The sequence below is a fragment of the Bombina bombina genome, chromosome 3, assembly GCF_027579735.1.
Source record: "Bombina bombina isolate aBomBom1 chromosome 3, aBomBom1.pri, whole genome shotgun sequence".
NCBI classification, from domain to species: Eukaryota; Metazoa; Chordata; class Amphibia; order Anura; family Bombinatoridae; genus Bombina; species Bombina bombina.
The window spans coordinates 1,041,212,472-1,041,238,038 of NC_069501.1; the positions used below are offsets into that span (position 1 = coordinate 1,041,212,472).

General features: G+C 36.7%; 1 protein-coding gene across 1 annotated transcript in view; it reads left to right on the forward strand.

Moving 5' to 3' along the window:
* LOC128654372 (twist-related protein 2-like) overlaps positions 1–25,567 on the forward strand; it is a 132,725-nt gene that overhangs the window by 87,856 nt on the left and 19,302 nt on the right. The gene's annotated exons all lie outside the window — the stretch shown is intronic.

Here is a 25,567-nt window from a genome sequence, read left to right on the forward strand (position 1 = left end):
CACTAAGCACCCACACTAACTACACTGTTCTACCCCCTATACCGGCGCCCCCAGAGCCCACCGCAACTAAATAAAGTTATTAACCCCTAAACCGCCGCTCTTAGACCCCGCTGCAACTCTTATAAATGCATTAACCCCTAAACTGCTGCTCCCAGACACCGCCGCCACCTACATTATACCTAGTAACCCCTATCCTGCCCCCCCTATACCGCCGCCACCTATAATAAAGTTATTAACCCCTATCCTGCAGATCCCGGACCCCGCCGCAACTAAATAAATAGTTTAACCCCTAAACCGCTGCTCCCGGACGCCGCCGCCACCTATATTAAACTTATTAACCCCTAATCTGCCCCCCCTACACCATCGCCACTTATAATAAATTTATTAACCCCTATCCTGCCCCCACTACACCGCCGCCACTGTAATAAAATTATTAACCCCTAAACCTAAGTCTAACACTAACCATAACACCCCCCTAACTAAAATATTAATTAAATAAATCTAAATAACATTTCTCTTATTAACTAAATTAATCCTATTTAAAACTAAATACTTACCTTTAAAATAAACCCTAATATAGCTACAATATAACTAATAATTATATTGTAGCTATCTTAGGATTTCTTTTTATTTTACAGGCAACTTTCAATTTATTTTAACTAGGTACAATAGCTATTAAATAGTTATTAACTATTTAATAGCTACCTAGTTAAAATAAAGAGAAATTTACCTGTAAAATAAAAACTAACCTAAGTTACAATTACACATAACACTACACTATCATTAACTAAATTATTCCTATTTAAAAATAAATACTTACCTGTAAAATAAACCCTAAGATAGCTACAATGTAATTAATAATTACATTGTAGCTATTTTAGGATTTATATTTATTTTACAGGTAACTTTGTATTTATTTTAGCTAGTTAGAATAGTTATTAAATAGTTATTAACTATTTAATAACTACCTAGCTAAAAGAAATACAAAATTACCTGTAAAATAAATCCTAACCTAAGTTACAATTAAACCTAACACTACACTATCATTAAATTAATTAAATAAATTACCTACAAATAACTACAATTAAATTCAATTAAATAAACTAACTAAAGTACAAAAAATAAAAAAAGCTAAGTTACAAAAAATAAAAAAAATAATTTACAAACATTTCAAAAATATTACAACAATTTTAAGCTACTTACACCTAATCTAAGCCCCCTAATAAAATAACAAAGCCCCCAAAATAAAAAAATTCCCTACCCTATTCTACATTAAAAAGTTACCAGCTCTATTACCTTACCAGCCCTTAAAAGGGCCTTTTGCGGGGCATGCCCCAAAGAAAACAGCTCTTTTGCCTGTAAAATAAAAATACAACCCCCCCAACATTAAAACCCACCACCCACATACCCCTACTCAAACCCAAACCCCCTTTAAATAAAGCTAACACTACCCCCCTGAAGATCATCCTACCTTTAGCCGTCTTCAGCCAGCCGACCCACCGATGGAACTGAAGAAGAGATCCGGAGCGGCAGAAGTCATAATCCAATGGGCGCTGAAGAAGTCTTCCATCCGATTGAAGTCATCATCCAAGGGGCGCTGAAGAGGTCTTCCATCCGATTGAAGTCTTCATCCAAGCGGCGTCTTCAATCTTCATCCATCCGGAGCGGAGCCATCTTCAGACGAGCCAACGCAGAGCCATCCTCTTCTTCCCGACGACTAACGACGAATGAAGGTTCCTTTAAGGGACGTCATCCAAGATGGCGTCCCTTCAATTCCGATTGGCTGATAGGATTCTATCAGCCAATCGGAATTAAGGTAGGAAAAATCTGATTGGCTGATTGAATCAGCCAATCAGATTGAAGTTCAATCCGATTGGCTGATCCAATCAGCCAATCAGATTGAGCTTGCATTCTATTTTAGCTAACTAGCTAAAATAAATACAAAGTTACCTGTAAAATAAATATAAATCCTAAAATAGCTACAATGTAATTATTAATTACATTGTAGCTATCTTAGGCTTTATTTTACAGGTAAGTATTTAGTTTTAAATAGGAATAATTTATTAAAGTATAGTGTAGTGTTAGGTGTAATTGTAACTAAGGTTTTATTTTACAGGTAAATTTCTCTTTATTTTAACTAGGTAGCTATTAAATAGTTAATAACTATTTAATAGCTATTGTACCTAGTTAAAATAAATTGAAAGTTGCCTGTAAAATAAAAATAAATCCTAAAATAGCTACAAAATAATTATTAGTTATATTGTAGCTATATTAGGGTTTATTTTAAAGGTAAGTATTTAGTTTTAAATAGGATTAATTTAGTTAATAAGAGAAATATTATTTAGATTTATTTAATTAATATTTAAGTTAGGGGGGTGTTAGGATTAGTGTTAGACTTAGGTTTAGGGGTTAATAATTTTATTACAGTGGCGGCGGTGTAGGGGGGGCAGGATAGGGGTTAATAAATTTATTATAGGTGGCGACGGTGTAGGGGGGGCAGATTAGGGGTTAATAAGTTTAATATAGGTTGCGGCGGGGTCCGGGACCGGCGGTTTAGGGGTTAAACTATTTATTTAGTTGCGGCGGGGTCCGGGATCTGCAGGATAGGGGTTAATAACTTTATTATAGGTGCGGCGGTATAGGGGGGGCAGGATAGGGGTTACTAGGTATAATGTAGGTGGCGGCGGTGTCTGGGAGCAGCAGTTTAGGGGTTAATACATTTATAAGAGTTGCAGCGGGGTCTAGGAGCGGCGGTTTAGGGGTTAATAACTTTATTTAGTTGCGGTGGGCTCCGGGGGCGCCGGTATAGGGGGTAGAACAGTGTAGTTAGTGTGGGTGCTTAGTGACAGCTTGTCAATAAAGCTGTCAAAAAGCCGAAGAGCAGCGAGATCGGATGAGTGATAACTATCACAGTCCGCTGCTCATCGCCCCGTACTTGGTGCGCAGCTTTTTGACAGCTTTATTGATAACTTTGGCGAGATTTTTCAGGTCCGCGGCGGAGATGGTAGGCGAGCTTAGGCGAACGTATTGGGCCGGCGAAGGCAGGTAAAGTAGACACGTTGATAACTAGAGGCCATAAGCTAATGAGGTCTGCTGTCTCTGCAAGCTCAGTCCATTTGGTTGGGTTGTGCTTTCACGTATCAGAGACAGCTATTTCATATATGAAAACATATTTAATTATCTATTAAGGGAAAAACAATTTTAAAGTACACTGTCACTTTAAAAAGACATTGTAGTAGGGGGGGCAGATTAGGGGTTAATAAGTTTAATATAGGTGGCGGCGGGGTCCGGGAGCGGCGGTTTAGGGGTTAAACAATTTATTTAGTTGCGGGGGGTCCGGTATCGGCAGGATAGGGGTTAATAACTTTATTATAGGTGGCGATGGTGTAAGGGGGGCAGGATAGGGGTTAATAGGTATAATGTAGGTGGGGGCGGGGTCCAGGAGCGGCGGTTTAGGGGTTAATACATATATTATAGTTGCGGCGGGGACTGGGAGCGGCGGTTTAAGGGTTAACACATTTATTATAGCTTGCGGTGGGCTCCGGGAGCGGCGGTTTAGGGGGTAATACATTTATTTAGTTGCGGCGGTGTAGGGGGGCAGATTAGGGGGAATCAATGGGATGTCTGGCAGCAGCAAACATGAACTTTCGCTATGGTCAGACTCCCATTGATTCCTATGGGATCCGCCGCCTCCAGGGCGGCGGTTTGAAAACCAGGTTCGCTGGGCCGGAAAAGTGCCGAGCGTACCTGCTAGTTTTTTGATAACTAGCAAAAGTAGTCAGATTGTGCCGAATTTGTGTGCGGAACATATGTGACTCTCAGGAGATGGGTGGACACCTTAGGTTAAATGGTTAACAGTTTTTGGGGTTCTGGTTCAGGTAATGAAAAGGGCAGAGGTACTGTGAGAGTACAAATCTCAGTACAGGACATTATCCTTAAAGAGGTAGTAAAGTAAAAATGGCACGATCACGATTCAGAGCATAGAAATCTAAACAACTTTCTAACGTACTACTATTATAAAATTTGCTCTGTTCTCTTGTTATCTTTTGTTAAAGAGTAGACATCAGTAGCCTTACCTGAGCTCAGGAGCGTGCATGTGTCTATATCACTCCATGGCATTAGTGCTTGAAACATTGTATAATATATTACTACATACATTGTTACGAACATTGCTGCCATAGAGTGCTAAAAACATGTTCATACTCCTGAGCTCCTTTAAGACTTCCTTAGTGGACTCTTTAATAAAAGATACCAGGAGAACAAAGCACACTTGATGGCAAAAGTAAATTGGAAAGTTGTTTAAAATTGGATGCTCTTCCTGAACCATGAAAGTTTTTACTGGGCCATTCATTTGGGTGTTGAAAATGATAAAAAAAAAAAAAAAAAAAATCAGTTTATGCATTGACAAATGTTTAAGTACTTGAATATTTTTTCCCACAAAAATAAAGAGGAATCATAAACTTGCAAGAAACATTATCTTTTTTTAATTATTTGAGATACAATTAAAGGGGCATTAAAATCAAAATTAAACTGTCATAATTCAGATAGAGCATGCAATTGTAATCAACTTTCTCATTTACTCCTTTTATTCATTTTTCTTCCATCTCTTGGTATATTTTTTTTTTAAAGCAGTAATGTCTGCTTAAGAGCTGGCCCATTTTTGGTTCAGAATTTGGGTTGCACTTGCTTATTGGTGGCTTAATGTAGCTACCAATTAGCAAGCGGCTAGCCAGGGTGCTGAACCAAAAATGGACTGGCTTCTAATATTTACATTCCTACTAAATAAAGATAGCAAGAGAACGAAGAAAAATTGATAATAGGATTAAAATAGAAAGTTGCTGAAAATTGCATGCTCTGTCTGAATCATTAAAGAAAAAAATTGGGTTTAGAATCCCTTTAATACAATCATGTACTATTTTTTATTAATGTACTAGTGAACTGGTGAAATTGTAAGCATTTGTTTATATGTTTTTAGTGAGTCTCTGAAGCGTGACGAAAAACAGTTTCCCTTCAAAAAAGTCAGTGCGTGCATTTGAATATTAGGCTGTCATCTGTGGCATCCTTAAAAATCTGTTTCAAAATATGATTAATACCATTTAAAACCTCATCCAACGCAATCCTTTTTGCTGAAGAGACAAAGGTTATGGTCTTTCTCAAGGGGCAAATAAACTAAAAATATGAAACTTATTAAAGGCAGAAAATGATAGCATGAGCTTGAAAATCTTTCTTACACATAGTTTATTTTAATAATGCCTGTTTGTGAAGTAGAGATTTTGAATACGTACCTACATTTCCACTCAAAAAGTCAGTAGACGCAGACATGCTTCTCAGAAAGTAGAGTTGCGTTACTACATCCTTTTGAGTGGCAGCTCTAATCAGTACAAGTAAAAAATTGTGTACTGTAGCGTATTTCCTAAGACTAGCCAGTGGTTGTGAGGTTGTGTATGTATCTTTACTTCCTTAAAAAATAATAATAATCTGGCAAACAAAGTGTGATTTCATTGGTATGCTCTTCATATTTTGAATGTTCTTATTAACCCTTTAAGGACACAGCTTTCAGTTTGCTCAATTGTTTTATGACGGAAAAATTCCGTCATATGTCCTTAAGAGGTTAATAACTAAAAAAAACTCATGTTTATAAGACAAGCTTTTGTTCTTGCCTTCCAAATTAGAATTGTGTACTAAACATAATCCATATCAGGCATAACATTTTGCACCACAAATATTATTATCTATTTTATTTTAATCCCTAATATCTACCCATGTGGGATTAGCATTAGAAAAATTGAGAATTCTATATTAGTTATGCTGGTATTCTTTATAATATCCATAAATACCTCAGGAATTCCTCTGGTTTAGCACATCAGTGAAGGCAACTTTGAAACGCAAATCCAGCTATTTGCATTCGTGTAAGACGCCTTCACTATGTTTTATCAGTTTTAATTAAAATAATTATATATATTTCCACAGGAATTAATTAATAAGCATTTTCCATGTAATTGTGTAGTTGCTGCAATTTGCATTACTGCTTCAGAATGTAGAAAGAGAACCTTCAACTATTTCCAGCGTGTGAAGCTCCTATCATCCCCACTCAGTATTTCATCTCTAGGGACAGGATGTTTTGGAAGATGAAAGGAGAACTAATCTCAGACCTCAATTACTTCCATACTTCTCTTTCTTTACGACCAGAATCCCTTTTAGGGAAGGGAGGAGGGTGGTTTTAACTTCTCCCTCCTCTTGGAAGGATTCATTTCTGTGCCATCTGTTTTGAACTAAACTATAATGTGATCAAACTATAACATTTTAAGCAAATTCAGCTGCCTGAGTCTTACATAGTAGAGGTGAGATCAAACTCCCAGCTGAAGTAAATTCATCTTAGGAGCTCTTGGTACAATATATAGGACCCACAGAACCTCAGAATCAAGAGGAGCTTCTTGAACAAACCTATTGCAATATTTTAATAATCTGTTTCTGCAGAGATACTGTAGCTGCAACTGACTGCAGGAGTCCCCAACCAATAACATGCCCAATGTCCCCCTGCATAATGTCATCCTCCAATGTGCACCCCTAACCATGATCTTCACTCTAAATTAAGTGATATTTTCCCACCATGTGCCCCCCCCCCCCCATGTATGGCTCTTGAAGATAGCTTTACAGCCATTCATTATGTTCTGAGTTTACCAACTTCAATGTCTGCCGATAGCCCTAGTTTACCAGGCATATAAACTAGCAGCTTCCCCTCTGTGAGCCAAAACAACATACTAGTTGATAAAGGTATTTTCTGACCTGTAGTTATCTCTACACGGCCATAGACCCCGGCTCTCACCGCTTGAAGAAGGATAGTTGCATCTTCTGACTAGCTAGTATAGGCAAGTGGAATTGTTTGGCCATGTAGTTCAAAAATGCATAGAGAACACATTTGTAATGCATTTTCATGATTTATCTTCCTATTATTTTTCCTCCTTTATCTGCAGCTCTGTTTAAATCAGTTTTCAAATTTTAACCCAATAAAGAATCCAGTTGGTAAAGTTCTGCATTTTATACTGGGTGCCGCCATCTTGTAGCGTGCATATTGTTGCATCCTGTGACAGAAGCAGTACACTGTGATGTTACTGGCTGTTTGACAGCTGTACCTTGTTCTTCATTAGTCACAATGATGGAGAGTGGAAGTATTACATTTTTGCCATTTTTTTGCATAGTTTAAAAGTTACATAACAAATATAAGCTCCAAGATGGCGGCACCTAGTGTGAACATACAGAGCTTCACTAACTTACTTGTAAGCAGCTAAAATAGGAGAAGGACTGAAGGACTTTGAAGACAGCGGCAGGCACAGGGGCACAACCAATAGCATGGTGAGTACTAACATGCTACTGTAGCTGTACTCAGCAGGTTAATGTCCCTTTAAATCTGAAAAAAAAAATGTTTCCACTGCCTCCAGAGAAACTATAGGGTATTCAATAAAATGAAAAAGCCTCTTCTGAAGGCTGCACAGTGACAGTGTGATGTGTTGCAAAAGCACTTTTATATACACCCTAAATTACCACAGCATAGGAGGTACAATAAGCAACACTCAAAGGCTTTTAAAGGGGTGTGTGCCTGGATTCCAAAACAATGCACATTTTGCTAACAAAAATGTGTATTTTTATTCAGTAATTTCTATACATATATCACAAAAGGAATGCTTCATCATTTATTACAGTGATTTTTTTTTGTTTAACTGCTGCTCTTTCATATACTTGATAGAAAAACTTTGCATAATATGTAATAATAAAAAGATAATGCAATAGCACTGAATCTAAAATAAGCAGTAGATTTTTTTCTGACAAATTTCAAAATTTACTTAATTTCCCGCTCCCCTGTATCATATGACAGGCAACAGCCAATCACAGACTCATATACATATAAACTATGAACTCTTGCATGTTAGTAGTAGCTGGTGCCTCAAAGTGTGAATATAAAATAGTTTATGCAATTTGATAATTTAAGTAAATTGTAAAGTCTCTTGAAACAGCATGGTCTATCTGTATCATGAAAGTTTCATTTTTACTTTGTTGTCCCTTTAAAAGGAAATTCTAATACAAAATAGGGAATGTCATTTTTTTACATTACTGATCCTAGCTGACTGCAGCTGAGCTCATATATGTGCTGTTAGTTTTGAGCTGCAAACAATTAAACTATTCCTATCCTTGGTATAAAGTGTAATCAGATTTTTTTTCACCAGGTTTATATACTTCTGTTTTACAAGTGCATGAGCGTTTTGTCAGGTGTTAAGTGTAACCCTACTCCTATTTCTATTTAATGATCAGCAACGTTGTAGTATTTAGGGAAAAAAATTGCGTCTCCCAGTATATTGCTTAGCAATTCTAACCCAATGGCAGAAAAGGCTTGTGTTGCTCGTGCCACCTTCAGCTGCTTAAGGCATGCAAATGTATTTAAAACATTTATATTAGAGATGCGCATTTATTTAGTTATGAATGCAAATTCGTAATGAAAAATGGATATTTGCACCAACGAAATTCAAAGAAAACAAAAAAATTCTAACGAAATACGTCAATATTTATTTGTTTTCTTTAAATTACCTTTAAAGGGTTAAACACCTCTAGCACACTAGAGAGCCACACTATTATTTATAGAGCCAGTGCACTAAAGGAAAAGGACCTTTAATGCAGGCCCTGGGAGCCGCCGCGCTAAGCCTTTATTAGTGCAGCCGGGGCTCTGTGAAGTAGAGGAGAGGTTTAGCGCGGCTCTTCAGCTAAAAGTATTAAACTAATTAAAATGTTTGAAAGCTACAGGTGAAAAAGTTAACCTATAGCTTTCGAACATTTACATTCGTTAAAAAAACAACAATTAATATTCAATACCGAAGAGTGCAGCCAACAAATATTTAGGGAAAAAAAATTACCCAAATATTTATTCCGAAAGATTCAGATAAACTAAATTTGTTGGAGCTGCACAAGTATAATTTACATCAACGTCAGACTTTTAGATGTAGTTAATATATTATTGTTCATGGTTTTAAACTATATATGGCTAGATTACAAGTGGAGTGCTAATTTCAGCACTAATCAGATCTCTGGTTAATTATCTAAAAGTGCCCCAATTCCCTGTAAATATATATATATATATATATATATATATATATATATATATATATATATATATATATATATGTGTAATATATTAAGCTTGAAGGGTCAAAATACCCTTTAAAACAGGTATTGCCAAAAGGTAAATATTTTTAAAACATATAAAACACTCACATATTCAGTAAGATCATTCTAATATTAAATAACTAATTTAACACTAATATTTTATCAATCAAAGGTACCTATAGATATGAATTTAAAATATATTCAATCCTGAAATATTATATATTATATATTAAAGCAATAAAAGAATCCAAATAGGTTGACGTGTCAAATTAAAGCCAAGTCCTTTTAATGTTTTAATATTTTATGTGCACATGACTTGCACTAACAAATTGCCTCAGGCTTTGCGCCAAAATTCTTAATCGTGGTGCACATATTATTAACCTAAAATTATTAGTGCCTTGATCTAGTGCCATCTATTCGGTTTTAGTATCTTCCTTCCTTCCTTCCTTTCTTTCTTTCATTCTTTCTTTCTTTCTTTCTTTCTTTCTTTCTTTCTCTTTCCCTTTTATCCGTTCTCTCTTCTTTCTTTCTCTCTCTTTCTCTCTCTCTTTCTTCCTTTCTCCCTTTCTTCCTCTCTTTCTTCCTTCCTTCCTTTCTTTCTTTCTCTCTTTCTTCCTTTCTTTCTTTCTTTCTTTCTCTCTCTCCCTTTTTTCCTGTTCTCTCTTCTTTCTTTCTCTCTCTTTCTCTCTTTCTTCCTTTCTCCCTTTCTCTCTTCCTTTCTTCCTTTCTTTCTTTCTTTCTTTCTTTCTTTTTCTTTCTTTCTTTCTTTCTCTCTCTCTCTTTCTTTCTCTCTCTTTCTGCCTTTCTTTCTTTCTTTCTCTTTCTTTCTCTCTCTTCTTTCTTTCTTTCTTTCTTTCTTTCTTTCTTTCTTTCTTTCTTTCTTTCTCTCTCCCCCTTTCTTTCTTCTTTCTTTCTTTCTTTCTTTCTTTCTTTCTCTCTCTTTCTGCCTTTCTTTCTTTCTTTCTTTCTTTCTTTCTTTCTCTCTTTCTTCCTTCCTTTCTTTCTCTCTCTCTCTCTCTCTCTCTCTCTCTCTCTCTCTCTCTCTCTCTCTTTCTCCCTTTTTTCCCGTTCTCTCTTCTTTCTTTCTCTTTCTCTCTCTCTCTCTTTCTTCCTTTCTCCCTTTCTTTCACTCTTCCTTTCTCCCTTTCTTTCACTCTTCCTTTCTTTCTTTCTTTCTTTCTTTCTTTCTTTTTCTCTCTTTCTGCCTTTCTTTCTTTTTCTCTCTTTCTTTCTTTCTTTCTCTATCTTCTTTCTCTCTCTCTCCCCCTTTCTTTCTTTCTTTCTTTCTTTCTTTCTTTCTTTCTCTTTCTTTCTTTCTTTCTTTCTTTCTTTCTTTCTTTCTTTCTTCTTTCTTTCTCTCTCTCTTTCTCCCTTCCTTTCTTTCTTTCTTTCTTTCTTCTTTCTTTCTCTCTCTCTTTCTCCCTTTCTTTCTTTCTTTCTTTCTTTCTTTCTCTCTCTTTCTTTCTTTCTTTCTTTCTTTCTTTCTTTCTTCTTTCTTTCTCTCTCTCTCTTTCTCCCTTTCTTTCCTTCTTTCTTTCTTTCTTTCTTCTTTCTTTCTCTCTCTCTTTCTCCCTTTCTTTCTTTCTTTCTTTCTTTCTTTCTTTCTTTCTTTCTTTCTTTCTTTCTTTCTTTCTTTCTCTCTCTCTCTTTCTTTCTTTCTTTCTTTCTTCTTTCTTTCTCTCTCTCTCTTTCTCCCTTTCTTTCCTTCTTTCTTTCTTTCTTTCTTTCTTTCTTTCTTTCTTTCTTTCTTTCTCTCTCTTTCTTTCTTTCTTTCTTTCTTTCTTTCTTTCTTTCTTCTTTCTTTCTTTCTTTCTTTCTTTCTTTCTTTCTTTCTCTCTTTCTGCCTTTCTTTCTTTCTTTCTTTCTTCTTTCTCTCTTTCTCTCTCTCTTTCTTTCTTCTTTCTCTCTTTCTCTCTCTCTCTTTCTTCTTTCTTTCTTTCTCTTTCTTTCTTTCTTTCTTTCTTTCTTTCTCTCTTCTTTCTTTCTTTCTCTCTCTCTTTCCTTCTCTCTTTCTTTCTTTCTTTCTTTCTTTCTTTCTTCCTTTCTCCCTTTCTTTCTCTTTTCCTTTCTTCCTTTCTTTCTTTCTTTCTTTCTTTCTTTCTTTCTTTCTTTCTTTCTTTCTTTCTCTATCTCTTTCTTTCTTTCTTTCTTTCTTTCTTTCTTTCTTTCTTTCTTTCTTTCTCTCTCTTTCTGCCTTTCTTTCTTTCTTTCTTTCTTTTTCTTTCTATCTATTTATCTTTCTTTCTTTTTTTCTTTTTCTTTCTATCTATCTTTCTTTCTCTTTCTTTCTCTCTCTCTCCCCCTTTCTTTCTCTCTCTCTTTCTCCCTTTCTTTCTTTCTTTCTTTCTTTCTTTTTTTCTCTCTCTCTTTCTTTCTTTCTTTCTTTCTCTCTCTTCTTTCTCTCTTTCTCTCTCTCTCTCTTCTGTCTTTCTTTCTCACTCTTTCCTTCTTTCTTTCTTTCTTTCTTTCTCTCCCTTCTTTCTTTCTTTCTTTCTCTCTCTTCTTTCTTTCTCTCCCTTCTTTCTTTCTTTCTTTCTTTCTTTCTTTCTTTCTTTCTTTCTTTCTTTCTTTCTTTCTTTCTTTCTTTCTTTCTTTCTTTCTTTCTTTCTATCTTTCTCTCTCTTCTTTCTTTCTTTCTTTCTTTCTTTCTTTCTTTTTTTGTTTCTTTCTTTCTCTCTCTCTCTTTCTTTCTCCCCCCCCCATGTCTCTCCCTGTAATTGTTATTTATAGGCTCAATGTTTTCTAATCAGCATTTCCCATTATCTTTTTTTCCCATGTAACTTGAGTTGTAGAGGTTGTAGATGATACATTCCTATACAAACATGAACAAGATCAAACAATGTTAAAAAGCAGTATTACAATTTGTAGACATTCCTGGTGAGTGACAAACAGTGTTTTACATCAGTGTTTCTTAGATACCCTAAACATATAAATGCAGAATAGCGAACGCTAACAAGAATGTAAAAGGAAACTTATTGAAGTGCCAGTAAAATTGGAGCGGTGTAGAGGATGGGATTTGGCACTACACCTATATGAACCATCACAGAGTTCAGTGAAGCATTTTTAAACAAAATTATATAAAGTATTTTTAATCTGTTGATGTCATCAAAAAGTAGCAGGAAATATAGACATCATTTTAATCTGCAACAATTATAAACTAAAAACATTAGAATAATCATGACATAAGAGTCATTTTGCTTGATGGTTGAGTTGCACATCTTGGCATTTAATTCCCTTGGTGCCTCTTTTCCTTTATCCATCACAACTTAGATGTTAGGTTTACACCACTCTAAATGTTTGTTTTCTTTACTGAAATTAGGGTAGGGTTGTAGTCATTTGTCTCATGGTTTTCTTTGTGAAGAAATCATCTTGCTCCTTCACCTTTTATAAAGTCTTAAAATATAAAATATAAAATGTAATCCCTTTATTTACTGTTCCCCAGTTTTGCATAACCAACACTGTTATAAAAATATACTTTTTACCTCTGTAATTACCTTGTATCTAAGCTTCTGCCGACTGCCTCCTTATCTCAGATTTTTTGACAGACTTGCATTTTAGGCAATTAGTGCTGACTCTTAAATAACTTCACGTTCGTGAGCACAGTGTTATGCTTTCAACTAAGAATAACAAGAGAACAAAGCAAATTTGATGATAAAAGTAAATTAGAAACTTGTTTAAAATTACATGCCCTATCTGAATCATGAAAGTTTAATTTGGACTTTACTATCCCTTTAAGTATTCACTGTGCACCAGTATTTTAAACACAGCACCTGCTCAGAGAGCCTTAGGTGCTTGTATCATCTGGTAATGACTCAATTTGTTAATTGTTGACATGATACAAGCCCCACTGGTGCTCTGAGCAGCTGAAGTATTTAAAATGCTGGTGCACTGAGACTATCTAGCACATGCAGTGAAAAATACTAACACTAAAACAGTGATAACTTTTACTAGAAGCATTTTTGCCAAACTATCAGCTAGATTACGAGTTTTGAGCGCTATAGGGAAATTAACGACCGCCACAAAAGCGGCTGTATTTCACCTCCCTATAGCGCTGCTATTACAGGTTTTGTAAAACCCGGCATGTGCGGGCGATATGGTGGCATTGAGCTGCATACCTCACCCAAATACAAGTAGTGTTTTGACATGCTCGTTCACGATTTCCCCATAGACATCAATGGGGAGAGTCGGCTAAAAAAAAAGCCTAACACCTGCGATAGCGGAATGAAAAGCTCCGTAACGCAGCCCCATTGATGTCTATGGCGAAAGAAAAAGTTATGTTTAAACCTTACACCCTAACATAAAAACACGTCTAAACACCCCTAATCTGCCACCCCCGACATCGCCGCCACCTACATAATGTTATCAACCCCTAATCTGCCGCCCTTAACATTGCCGCCACCTACATTACAGTTATTAACCCCTAATCTGCTGGCCCAAACATCACCGCCCCTAAATACACTTATTAACCCCTAATCTGCCACCCTTAACATCGCCGCCACCTACATTACAGTTATTAACCCCTAATCTGCTGGCCCGAACATCGCCGTTGCCACCTACCTACACTTATTAGCCCCTAATCTGCCACCACCAATGTCGACGATACTATATTAAAGTTATTAACCCCTAAACCTCTGGCCTTCCACATCACTAACACTACATAAATATATTAACCCCTAAACCAAACCCTAACGTAACCCTAACCCTAAGCATAAGTCTAACCCTAACGTAACCCTGAACCTAACCCTATCATCCCCTAACTTAAAAATAATTAAAATAAATCTAAATAAAACTTATATTTTATTACCTAAATAACCTATTTAAAACTAAATACATACTTACCTGTAAAATAAAACCTAAGCTAGCTACAAAATAACTAATCGTTACATTGTAGCTAGCTTAGGTTTTATTTTTATTTCACAGTTAAGTTTGTATTTTAACTAGGTAGACTAATTATTAAATAGTTATTAACTATTTACTAACTACCTAGTTAAAATAAATACAAAGTTACCTGTAAAATAAAACCTTACCTGCCTTACACTAAAAACTAACATTACAATAAAATAAAAAAAAATTAATTAGTCAAATACAAATATCTAAATTACAAAAAAAAACTCATTAAAAAAAATAAAAAACTAAATTATCCAAAATAAAAACGAATTACTCCTAATCTAATAGCCCTAAAAAAATTAAAAAGCCCCCCCCCCAAAAAAACAAAAAAACCTAGCCTACACTAAACTGCCAATAGCCCTTAAAAGGGCCATTTGCGGGGCATTGCCACAAAGAAATCAGCTGTTTTACCAGTAAAAAAACCCCAACAGTAAAACCCACCACCCACGCAACCAAACCCCACAAATAAAAACCTATCTAAATAAACCTAAGCTAACTATTGCCCTGAAAAGGGCATTTGGATGGGCATTGCCCTTAAAAAGGCGTTTAGCTCTTTTACATTGCCCAAAACCCTACTCTAAAAATAAAACCCACCCAATAAACCCTTAAAAAATCTAACACTAACCCCCGATGATCCACTTACAGTTTTCGAAGACCGGACATCCATCCTCATCCAGGCTGCAGAAGTCTTCATCCAAGCAGGCAGAAGTCCTCATCAAAGCCGGCAGAAGTCTTCATCCAAGCAGGCAGAAGTCTTCATCCAGATGGCATCTTCTATCTTCATTCATCTGGCGCGGAGCGGGTCCATCTTCAAGACATCCGGCGCGGAGCATCCTCTTCTTCCAATCGCCGCTGTAGAATGAAGTTTCCCTTTAAGTGACTTAATTCAAGATGGCGTCCCTTACATTCCAATTGGCTGATAGAATTCTATCAGCCACTAGGAATTAAAGGTGAAAAAATCCTATTGGCTGTTGCAATCAGCTAATAGGATTGAGCTTTCATCCTATTGGCTGATCTAATCAGCCAATAGGATTGAGCTCGCATTCTATTGGCTGATTGGGATAGCCAATAGAATGCGAGCTTGGCTGAAGACTTCTGCCGGCTTTGATGATGACTTCTGCCCGCTTAGAAGAAGACTTCTGCCGCCTGGATGAGGACGGATGTTCGGTCTTCGAAAACTGTAATTGGATCGTTGGGGTTTAGTGTTAGGTTTTTTTAAGGGTTTATTGGGTGGGTTTTATTTTTAGAGTAGGGTTTTGGGCAATGTAAAAGAGCTAAATTCTCTTTTAAGGGCAATGCCCATCCAAATACCCTTTTCAGGGCAATGGTTAGCTTAGGTTTATTTTGATAGGTTTTTATTTGGGGGGTTTGGTTGTGTGGATGGTGGGTTTTACTGTTTACTGTTTTACTATTTAAAGATGTAATTCATCTATGTGCATTTTAGTTTTGATCAGAATATTCTTTGAGAGGGACATAGTGCTTAAAGGGAGATAAAAGTGAAAAAATAAAATACTCTAACACACAGTTAAATTCATCTCCAGAGAAGCAGCACACTACTGGGAGCTAGCTGAACACATCTGGTTAGCCAAGACCAAGAGGCATATCTGTGTAGCCACCAATAACAAGTAGCTCCCCATAGTGCATTACTGCTCCTAAGATTATCTAGGTAAGGTCATCAACAAAGGATACTAAGAGAACAAAGTAGTAAAATAAAAAGTCTCTTAAAATGTCAAGCCCTCCATGAAAGATTAATTTTGACTTTTATGTCCGTTTATGAGAATATGTATCACCCATAAACAGAGCAGCATTTATTTTCTTTTTCTTTCAAAACACTGTAAAGTAAAATTTAAAACCTGAACTTAAAGGGACATTAAACATAGAGAAAATATTTCAAATGTCAAACATGCCTTATGCATTAGATTTATACTGTATTAATCATTTGTCTTAAATACATTTATTTTGTTTATATAAAAATGTGCGCTGAAGTGAGATTTTGCACATGCTCTATGTTTTAATCTTGCCGCAATATCTAGCAGAGGCAACTGCTACAACTATAGTTCTGGTTGATACAGGGGCACGTGTGCTAATACAAGGTATGCACGCTCTATTTTTTTGGTGCTCTGGATGTCTGAAACACACCAAATTAAACAATTAATTGTCACAAAATTCGATGTTTACCTACATCTTCCATTCTGTTTTCTTACATTGTGTCCCTGTTTCTGAAAATATATGGGAGGAAAAAGAAGTGGGCTGATGGCATCTATTGGGCTGCAAGATTGCTGATGTAAGTAAATCAAATAAGCATAAAGACATTTTAAAAATATTTATTTATACTATACTTAATATTAAAATGACTTCCATATTTGTTATTAAAATAACTAAGTTTACCGACCCTTTAATACTGAAGTATGAATTATTAGAAGGAAATTTAAACAGGATTTGCTTTGCATTTTCTAAATCTTGTTCTTTCAACATTTTGTAGTACACTGGACCTCTAAAGAGACATACAACGCCAATTACTTCATGATTCAGATAAAACATACAATTTTAAACAAGCTTCCAATTGAATTATATTATATGTATATATATGTACAGACATACCTCATTTTATTGCGCTTCACAGATATTGCTCTTTTTATAAATGAAGGTTTGCAGCAACCCTGTGAGGAGCAATTCTATCTGAGCTATTTTTCCAACATTAACATATATACACATATAAACAACACTGGCAGCATCAGATTTGGTGTGTGAATAGTGTGATATCAATTAACTTTTCACAAAAGCTTTGTTTCCAGCTTCTAATGATCATTTAACATTTGGCATATAGTGAGCATTCAATTTCCAGTTTATAGTTTGCTGATTGTTTTCCCTGTGCTCCTATTGGATACAACTTGCTTTGGCATTTAGGCCTCAATTCCTATTTAAAAAGGACAATCTTCCTGTAGTCATTCTGAAATAATGAATGACTCCAGACTAGTCATCAGTAGCCATTCTGAAGTATGCTTACAGATGAAATATTTATATTAAAGGGACAGTCTACAATAGAATTTTTAAAGATAATACCTTTATTACCCATTCCCCAGTTTTGCATAACCAACACAGTTATATTAATGTACTTTTTACCTCTGTGATTACCTTGTATCTAAGCATCTTCTGACAGCCCCCCGATCACATGACTGTAACTGTTTATTATCTATTGACTTGCATTTAGCATTGTGTTGGGCTAACTCTTAAATGACTCCATGTGCATTAACACAGTGTTATCTATATGACCCACATGAACTTAGCAGTCTCTTGTTGTGTAAAGGAATTTAAAAAACATTTGAAGAGGCAGCCCTCAATGGCTTAGAAATTAGCATATGAGCCTACCTAGGTTTTGTTTCAAATAAGAATACAAAGAGAACAACGCAAATTTGATGCTAAAAGTACATTGGAAAGTTGATTAAAATTACAAGTCCTATCTGAATAATGAAAGTTTAATTTGGCTGTTTAGCATATTACCTTACTGAAGTCATCACCTAGAATTTTTTGTCTTAGCTGATGACTTTACAAGCCTGATGATGTGCAAAAGACTTGTAAAGAAGTTTGATGATCATCAAATGACTCCAGAATGGTCTCTAAAGTATTACTGTTTGTCTTGGGATCACAATATATAGACAGTGTTTTTTTCGGGCTACATTTCAATTTGGCATGATCACAACAGTTCATTTTTGGGTCTATTCCGCACTTGCCGAAAATGTTATTTGGATCCTCGATAAAAGCCCTATTCCTCTTATGGGGCTGAAACGTTCTTGGCTATCACAACTATTTTTCAAGTCCCTTTTCAACAACTTTTTGAGCCTCTAAAAGGCATTTTGGACATCTTTACAACTATTTCATGGCTATTTTCAAACAGTCTATTATCTGGCTCATGTTCAAAAGACTCTGAAATGGCTACAGGATATATTCTAGAGGTTTATTGACATATATAGTATTGATTCATTAAAGCTCTATTCATCTCTACTGGAGAGGCTGCTTACAGTGAACAGGGCAGCATAACATATGTATAGCTTTATATACATATGTATATGTGTTGGGTATGTGATATCCTTCCTGTACAGCTAAGAGGATCTTTATGAAAACTAACTTCAGGATTCCAGCATCTTCAACTGGCATGTTTTTATTTTTCATTTTTAATATAGTATTTGATTAAAAGTCACACTCGCACTGTCATGATTGTCACAATCAGTGCTGGCATTATTAAAATTGTGCTTTAAGAAGTGGATTACTTAATCACGGCTTTCATAGAAACCTATTGTAATCCGTTTCCATTCGCTCCACTGCTAAACCATCTGAATGAATCTTTTATTGTCAGGATAGGATGGCTGTGCACCATTTTTCCATCACTATACTTTTCAAATTGTACAGGTAATGTTTTTAGCAACCATTTTTTTCCTGTTTGTTAAAGTATCATTTCCATTTTGGCATGAACTGCAAAACAAAATGGCGACTACAGGTTTCTATGCAAAGGACTAATAATATCTTCATTAGTAGCCCTGTTATTTTGCATCTGTCTAGGAGACCTTCAAACAAGTTTGCGCCTTTATGACCGGGTTTTTATAGGGGACTCTAAGTCCAAACCTGTTCATAGGAGTGTTTTTCAAAGTGCTTTTACCTACATTACTGAACTCACGGTTATGAATACTAGTTTCAGTTTACAAGTTTAGTGATGCAAAGTGACATGAAACATTTTGAGATTGTAATATATAATGCCTAACTATCGGCTAGATTGCGAGTTTTGCGGTATGAGTGAAAAAGCAGCGTTAAGGCTCTTTTTCACTACCGCTGGTATTACGAGTCTTGCAGGTTTAGGAGCACCGCACACTTTTTGGCCATAACGCAATGTAACTACCGCAGCTTTCAAAAAATCCTTTTTCAATGGGACTTCCTTTGCTCCGGTATTACGAGTCTGCTTGGGAGGCCAAAAAGTGAGTGGTACAGCATAAAACTTCAAGATCCATAACGTAAACTGAAAGACAGTAGTTATGGATTTTATGTTACAACGCCGTAAAATAAAACTCATAACTAAAGTGTTACAAAGTACACTAACACCCATAAACTACCTATTAACCCCTTAACCGAGGCCCTCCCGCATCGCAAACACTAAAATAAAATTATTAACCCCTAATCTGCTGCTCTGGACATTGCCGTCACTAAAATAAACATATTAACCCCTAAACCGCCACACTCCCACCTCGCAAACATTAGTTAAATATTATTAACCCCTAATCTGGCGCCCCTAACATCGCCGCCACCTACCTACATTTATTAACCCCTAATCTGCTGGCCCTCAACGTTGCCGCCACTATACTAAATTTATTAACCCCTAAACCTAACCCTAAGTCTAACCCTAACCCTAACACCCACTAACTTTAATATAATTAAAATAAATCTAAATAAAACCTACTATTTAAAACTAAATTCTTACCTGTAAAATAAACCCTAAGCTAGCTACAATATAACTAATAGTTACATTGTAGCTATCTTAGGTTTTATTTTTATTTCACAGGCAAGTTTGTATTTATTTTAACTAGGTAGAATAGTAAGTATATAGTTATTAACTATTTACTAACTACCTAGCTAAAATAAATACAAATTTACCTGTAAAATAAAACCTAACCTGTCTTACACGAACACCTAACCTTACACTATAATTAAATATAATTAACTAAATTACAAAAAAACAAAACACTAAATTACACAAAATAAAAAAATAAATTATCAGATATTTAAACTAATCTAATAACCCTATCAAAATAAAAAAGCCCCCCAAAATAAAAAATCCCCTAACCTAAACTAAACTACCAATAGCCCTTAAAAGGGCCTTTTGCAGGGAATTGCCCCAAAGAAATCAGCTCTTTTACCTTTAAAAAAAATATACAAACAACCCCCAACAGTAAAACCCACCACCCACACAACCAACCCCTCAAATAAAATCCTAACTAAAAAACCTAAGCTCCCCATTGCCCTAAAAAGGGCATTTGGATGGGCATTGCCCTTAAAAGGGCATTTAGCTCTTTTTCCACCCAAACCCTAATCTAAAAATAAAACCCACCCAATAAACCCTTAAAAAAGCCTAACACTAACCCCCGAAGATCCACTTACAGTTTTTGAAGACCCGACATCCATCCTCAACGAAGCCGGCAGAAGTCCTCAACGAAGCGGCAGAAGTCTTCATCCAACTGGGCAGAAGTCTTCATCCAACCGGGCAGAAGTCTTCATCCAGATGGCATCTACTATCTTCATCCATCCAGAGCGGGTCCATCTTCAAGACATCTGGCGCGGAGCATCCTCTTCAATTGACGTCTTCTTGAACAATGAATTCTCCTTTAAATGATGTCATCCAAGATGGTGTCCCTTGAATTCCGATTGGCTGATAGAATTCTATCAGCCAATCGGAATTAAAGGTGAAAAAATCCGCGCCGGATGGATGAAGATAGAAGATGCCGTCTGGATGAAGACTTCTGCCTGGTTGGATGAAGACTTCTGCCTGGTTGGATAAAGATTTCTGCCGCTTCGTTGAGGACTTCTGCCAGCTTCATTGAGGATGGATGTCGGGTCTTCAAAAACTGTAAGTAGATCTTCGGGGGTTAGTGTTAGGCTTTTTTAAGGGTTTATTGGGTGGGTTTTATTTTTAGATTATGGTTTGGGTGGAAAAAGAGCTAAATACCCTTTTATTTATTTATTTATAAAATATTTTACCAGGAAGGATAGATTGAGATTTCTCTTGTTTTCAAGTATGTCCTGGGTCCACAAAACATTGCATTGATACAATAGGGTACAATAAAATTCAAAAACAATAATAATACACAATAGATGCAAAAATTTTACATAGAACAGGTAAGAAATATATAATCAACCATGACAGTTGCATTCTATTTTGAGATATGTAGAGAGGGATCTCTGAAAGGATATTAGGCTTGGGGAAGATTTGAAAGTGTGCGGGAGGTCATTCCATAACTGTGGCGCTTGGTAGGAAAAGGAGGATTGAGCTGCTTTCTTTTTGTATTGAGGCAAGCTAAATAATGTGCTGGTACTGGATCGGAGGTTATAGGAGGTGGGAATAGCTGGGGAGAGCATTCTGCTCAGGTAGGGTGGGAGCTTTCCAGAAATGTACTTAAACACAAGGTAGGAAAGATGGAGGATGTGTCTGGATTCCAGCGTCAGCCAGTTTAGTTCTTTTAGCATGTCACAATGGTGGGTCTTATAGTTACATTGTAGCACAAAGCGGCAGAACGAGTTATACAATGTATTACGTTTATTAAGGTGAGTTTGCTGTGCAGGTGCGTATATTACGTCCCCATAATCCATGATAGGCATCAGCATTTGCTGTACAATCATTTTCTTTACTGTAGGGCTGAGGCAAGATTTGTTTCTGTACATGGCACCTAATTTTGGATAAAGTTTAGATGCAAGTTTTTCTATGTGGAGGCCAAAAGATAGATTAGGGTCTAAGAACATACCCAAGTATTTGAAAGAGTGGACTGTGGTCAGCGTGCAATTGGATTTTGTTTTGATGCGTAGATGGGAATTTTGTAATTTGTGTAATTTAGGCCCAGTTCCAAAGATCATTGTGGCAGTTATGTCAGTGTTTAGGAAGAGTTTGTTTTTTGAGATCCACTTTTCTACCTCTGTGAACTGGTCTTGGAGCACTGCCTCAAGCTGTGGCAGATCAGATTTGTTTGCATAGATTACCGTGTTGTCTGCGTACATGTGTACAGTTGAGGATTTGCAGACATAAAGTAAATCATTTATAAATAATGTGAATAGTAGAGGGCCGAGAATAGAACCTTGGGGAACACCACACGTGACTGGGAGAGGGAGGGAGTCACTGTTAGAAACAGAGACATATTGTGATCAATCCGATACATATGATCTAAACCAGGTTATTGGACGATCAGCAATACAAGAGTTTTTTAGTTTGAGCAGTAGTATGTCGTGGTCCACTGTGTCAAAAGCCTTAGCAAAATCAAGGAAAATAGCTCCAGTTAGGTCTCCTTGTTCCATGCCAGTTTGGATGTTGTTGCAAACTTTTAGGAGGGCAGTTGTAGTGTAGTGATTCGGTCGAAAACCTGATTGATCAGGGGTCAGATAGTTAGAAAGTTGGTAATACTCGCATAATTGCGTATGGACGCATTTTTCTAAGATTTTTAGACAATACTGGGAGCAATGATATAGGGCAATAGTTAGAAACCAAGGTTAACTCCCCACTTTTATGAATAGGCACTACTCTTGCAGTTTTCCAGAGTTTAGGTATGTATCCAGACACCAAGGATTCGTTAATTAGGGTTGCAACAGGCTTAGCAATTGCCGGCGCACTGAGCTTCAACAGCATTGCTGGGATTTGATCAGGTCCAGACTGGTTTTTCATTGTTAGATTATTAAGGTGTTTCTTAACGACATTGATGGGTACAGGTCTAAAATTGAACTTCTCTATATTGGGTCTTTGCTGTTTTAGTGGGGCCTGATCCACATTTGTAGCTTCAGGATGTGTGCCATTTATTAGTTTGTCAATCAGGGTGGTGGAGCATCCGACAAAATAATTGTTAAAGGCATTTGCTACTTCTAAGGGGAGTTGCAGGTTTTGGTTATCCACATTGACAATGGAGGGTTGGGAGTTGATTGGTGGATTTTGTAAGTTATTTATGAGTTTCCAAAACTTTCTAGGGTTAGATATGTTATTGTTCAGATTTTCACAGAAATATTGTGCCTTAGCCAATTTTGTTTGTTTAGTGCATATATTTCGCCATTGTCTATATACACAGTGATCATTCATAGAGCCAGTATGTTTGAAATTGGTACATTTGAATGAGGTCAGCTGTGATCCAATTCAAGTGTGCTCCTTTTACTCTCACCTTACGCAGCGGGGCATGTAAATTCCAAACTTGTAGGAGTTCAGACTGAAAGAATTCAACTGCAGAGTCTAGATCTTTGATGTAATTTAGAAATGATTGAATATTAAATTTTTTGAAGGACCTGGTGATTTTAACCTTGGGAGAGGATTTAGTAGCCTTTATTTTGCGCACGCAGTACACTAAGCAGTGGTCACTGAAATTGTTAGGGAGAACACCTGCCTCCTGGATTCGGTCAGGAGAAGTGGAGAGAATCCAGTCGAGCAGGGTGTGATTATGGCTTTTGATGTTTATGCGAGTTGGGGAGGAGATTAATTGCGTTAGCTGCAAAGATTTAAACAGCGAGCGACAACTGTTATTTTTTGGATTCAGCCAATCAATGTTAAAATCTCCAAAAAACAAAATTTAAATTTTTGGGTTTTGAGCTATGGATTCACTAAGGAGCTGTGCTATGTCTGAAATGGAATGCACAGGGGAGCTAGGTGGGCGGTAGATTCCTGCAACAATGATTGATTTACTGCAAGGGATCTCAATTTTGCCAGAAAGGAAATCAAAGGTGGCAGGAGAGCTAGATTTTTGTATGGGGGTGAACTTTGTGGAATTGTCAACATGAATTACAATGCCGCCTCCTCTCTTTGCTCTTTCAATTCTATGGCATGAATACCCATGTATTGCAATGGCAGAGTCAGGTATTTTTGCAGTTAGCCATGATTCAGAGATCACAATGATTTTTGGCTTGTATTGTAAACACTAAGCTTACAGTGCATCGATTTTTGGTAGTAAGCTGCGGATATTACAGTGCACAAAGGAGAGGCCTTTTTTAGTTGGAAGGCTAGGAATGGAATTTGCTGGGGGACCAGGGTTAGACTCTACATCATTTGCAAGGGCAAGTAACATAAGGAATAGGAATTTGGACATAGTTTTTGTTTGGCTATATAGTGAATGGCATACTTTATAATTTTGTGAGGTGGGGGTAGGAGGGCTATTTTTTATAACTCTCCACTAGCACTCAGCAGATAAGTTACAGCAACAGAGCAGGCCATGGTGTATGATAATTTGTTTTCCAGTTTGAGGTGGGTGCTTATGGCGGTAATGTAGTGAACAAAATTGGAGTGAGAAAAGGGTTGTCACGAATATCAGTATGGTCATATTTTGATACATGTTAGTGCTATGAGGTGTGTAGATGAAAATAAAACAAAAATAGTACAATATAAAAAATAAATATATACAGGGAGTGCAGAATTATTAGGCAAGTTGTATTTTTGAGGATTAATTTTATTATTGAACAACAACCATGTTCTCAATGAACCCAAAAAACTCATTAATATCAAAGCTGAATATTTTTGGAAGTAGTTTTTAGTTTGTTTTTAGTTTTATCTATTTTAGGGGGATATCTGTGTGTGCAGGTGACTATTACTGTGCATAATTATTAGGCAACTTAACAAAAAACAAATATATACCCATTTCAATTATTTATTTTTACCAGTGAAACCAATATAACATCTCAACATTCACAAATATACATTTCTGACATTCAAAAACAAAACAAAAACAAATCAGTGACCAATATAGCCACCTTTCTTTGCAAGGACACTCAAAAGCCTGCCATCCATGGATTCTGTCAGTGTTTTGATCTGTTCACCATCAACATTGCGTGCAGCAGCAACCACAGCCTCCCAGACACTGTTCAGAGAGGTGTACTGTTTTCCCTCCTTGTAAATCTCACATTTGATGATGGACCACAGGTTCTCAATGGGGTTCACATCAGGTGAACAAGGAGACCATGTCATTAGATTTTCTTCTTTTATACCCTTTCTTGCCAGCCACGCTGTGGAGTACTTGGACGCGTGTGATGGAGCATTGTCCTGCATGAAAATCATGTTTTTCTTGAAGGATGCAGACTTCTTCCTGTACCACTGCTTGAAGAAGGTGTCTTCCAGAAACTGGCAGTAGGACTGGGAGTTGAGCTTGACTCCATCCTCAACCCGAAAAGGCCCCACAAGCTCATCTTTGATGATACCAGCCCAAACCAGTAGTCCACCTCCACCTTGCTGGCGTCTGAGTCGGACTGGAGCTCTCTGCCCTTTACCAATCCAGCCACGGGCCCATCCATCTGGCCCATCAAGACTCACTCTCATTTCATCAGTCCATAAAACCTTAGAAAAATCAGTCTTGAGATATTTCTTGGCCCAGTCTTGACGTTTCAGCTTGTGTGTCTTGTTCAGTGGTGGTCGTCTTTCAGCCTTTCTTACCATGGCCATGTCTCTGAGTATTGCACACCTTGTGCTTTTGGGCACTCCAGTGATGTTACAGCTCTGAAATATGGCCAAACTGGTGGCAAGTGGCATCTTGGCAGCTGCTGGCTTGACTTTTCTCAGTTCATGGGCAGTTATTTTGCGCCTTGGTTTTTCCACACGCTTCTTGCGACCCTGTTGACTATTTTGAATGAAACGCTTGATTGTTCGATGATCACGCTTCAGAAGCTTTGCAATTTTAAGAGTGCTGCGTCCCTCTGCAAGATATCTCACTATTTTTTACTTTTCTGAGCCTGTCAAGTCCTTCTTTTGACCCATTTTGCCAAAGGAAAGGAAGTTGCCGAATAATTATGCACACCTGATATAGGGTGTTGATGTCAT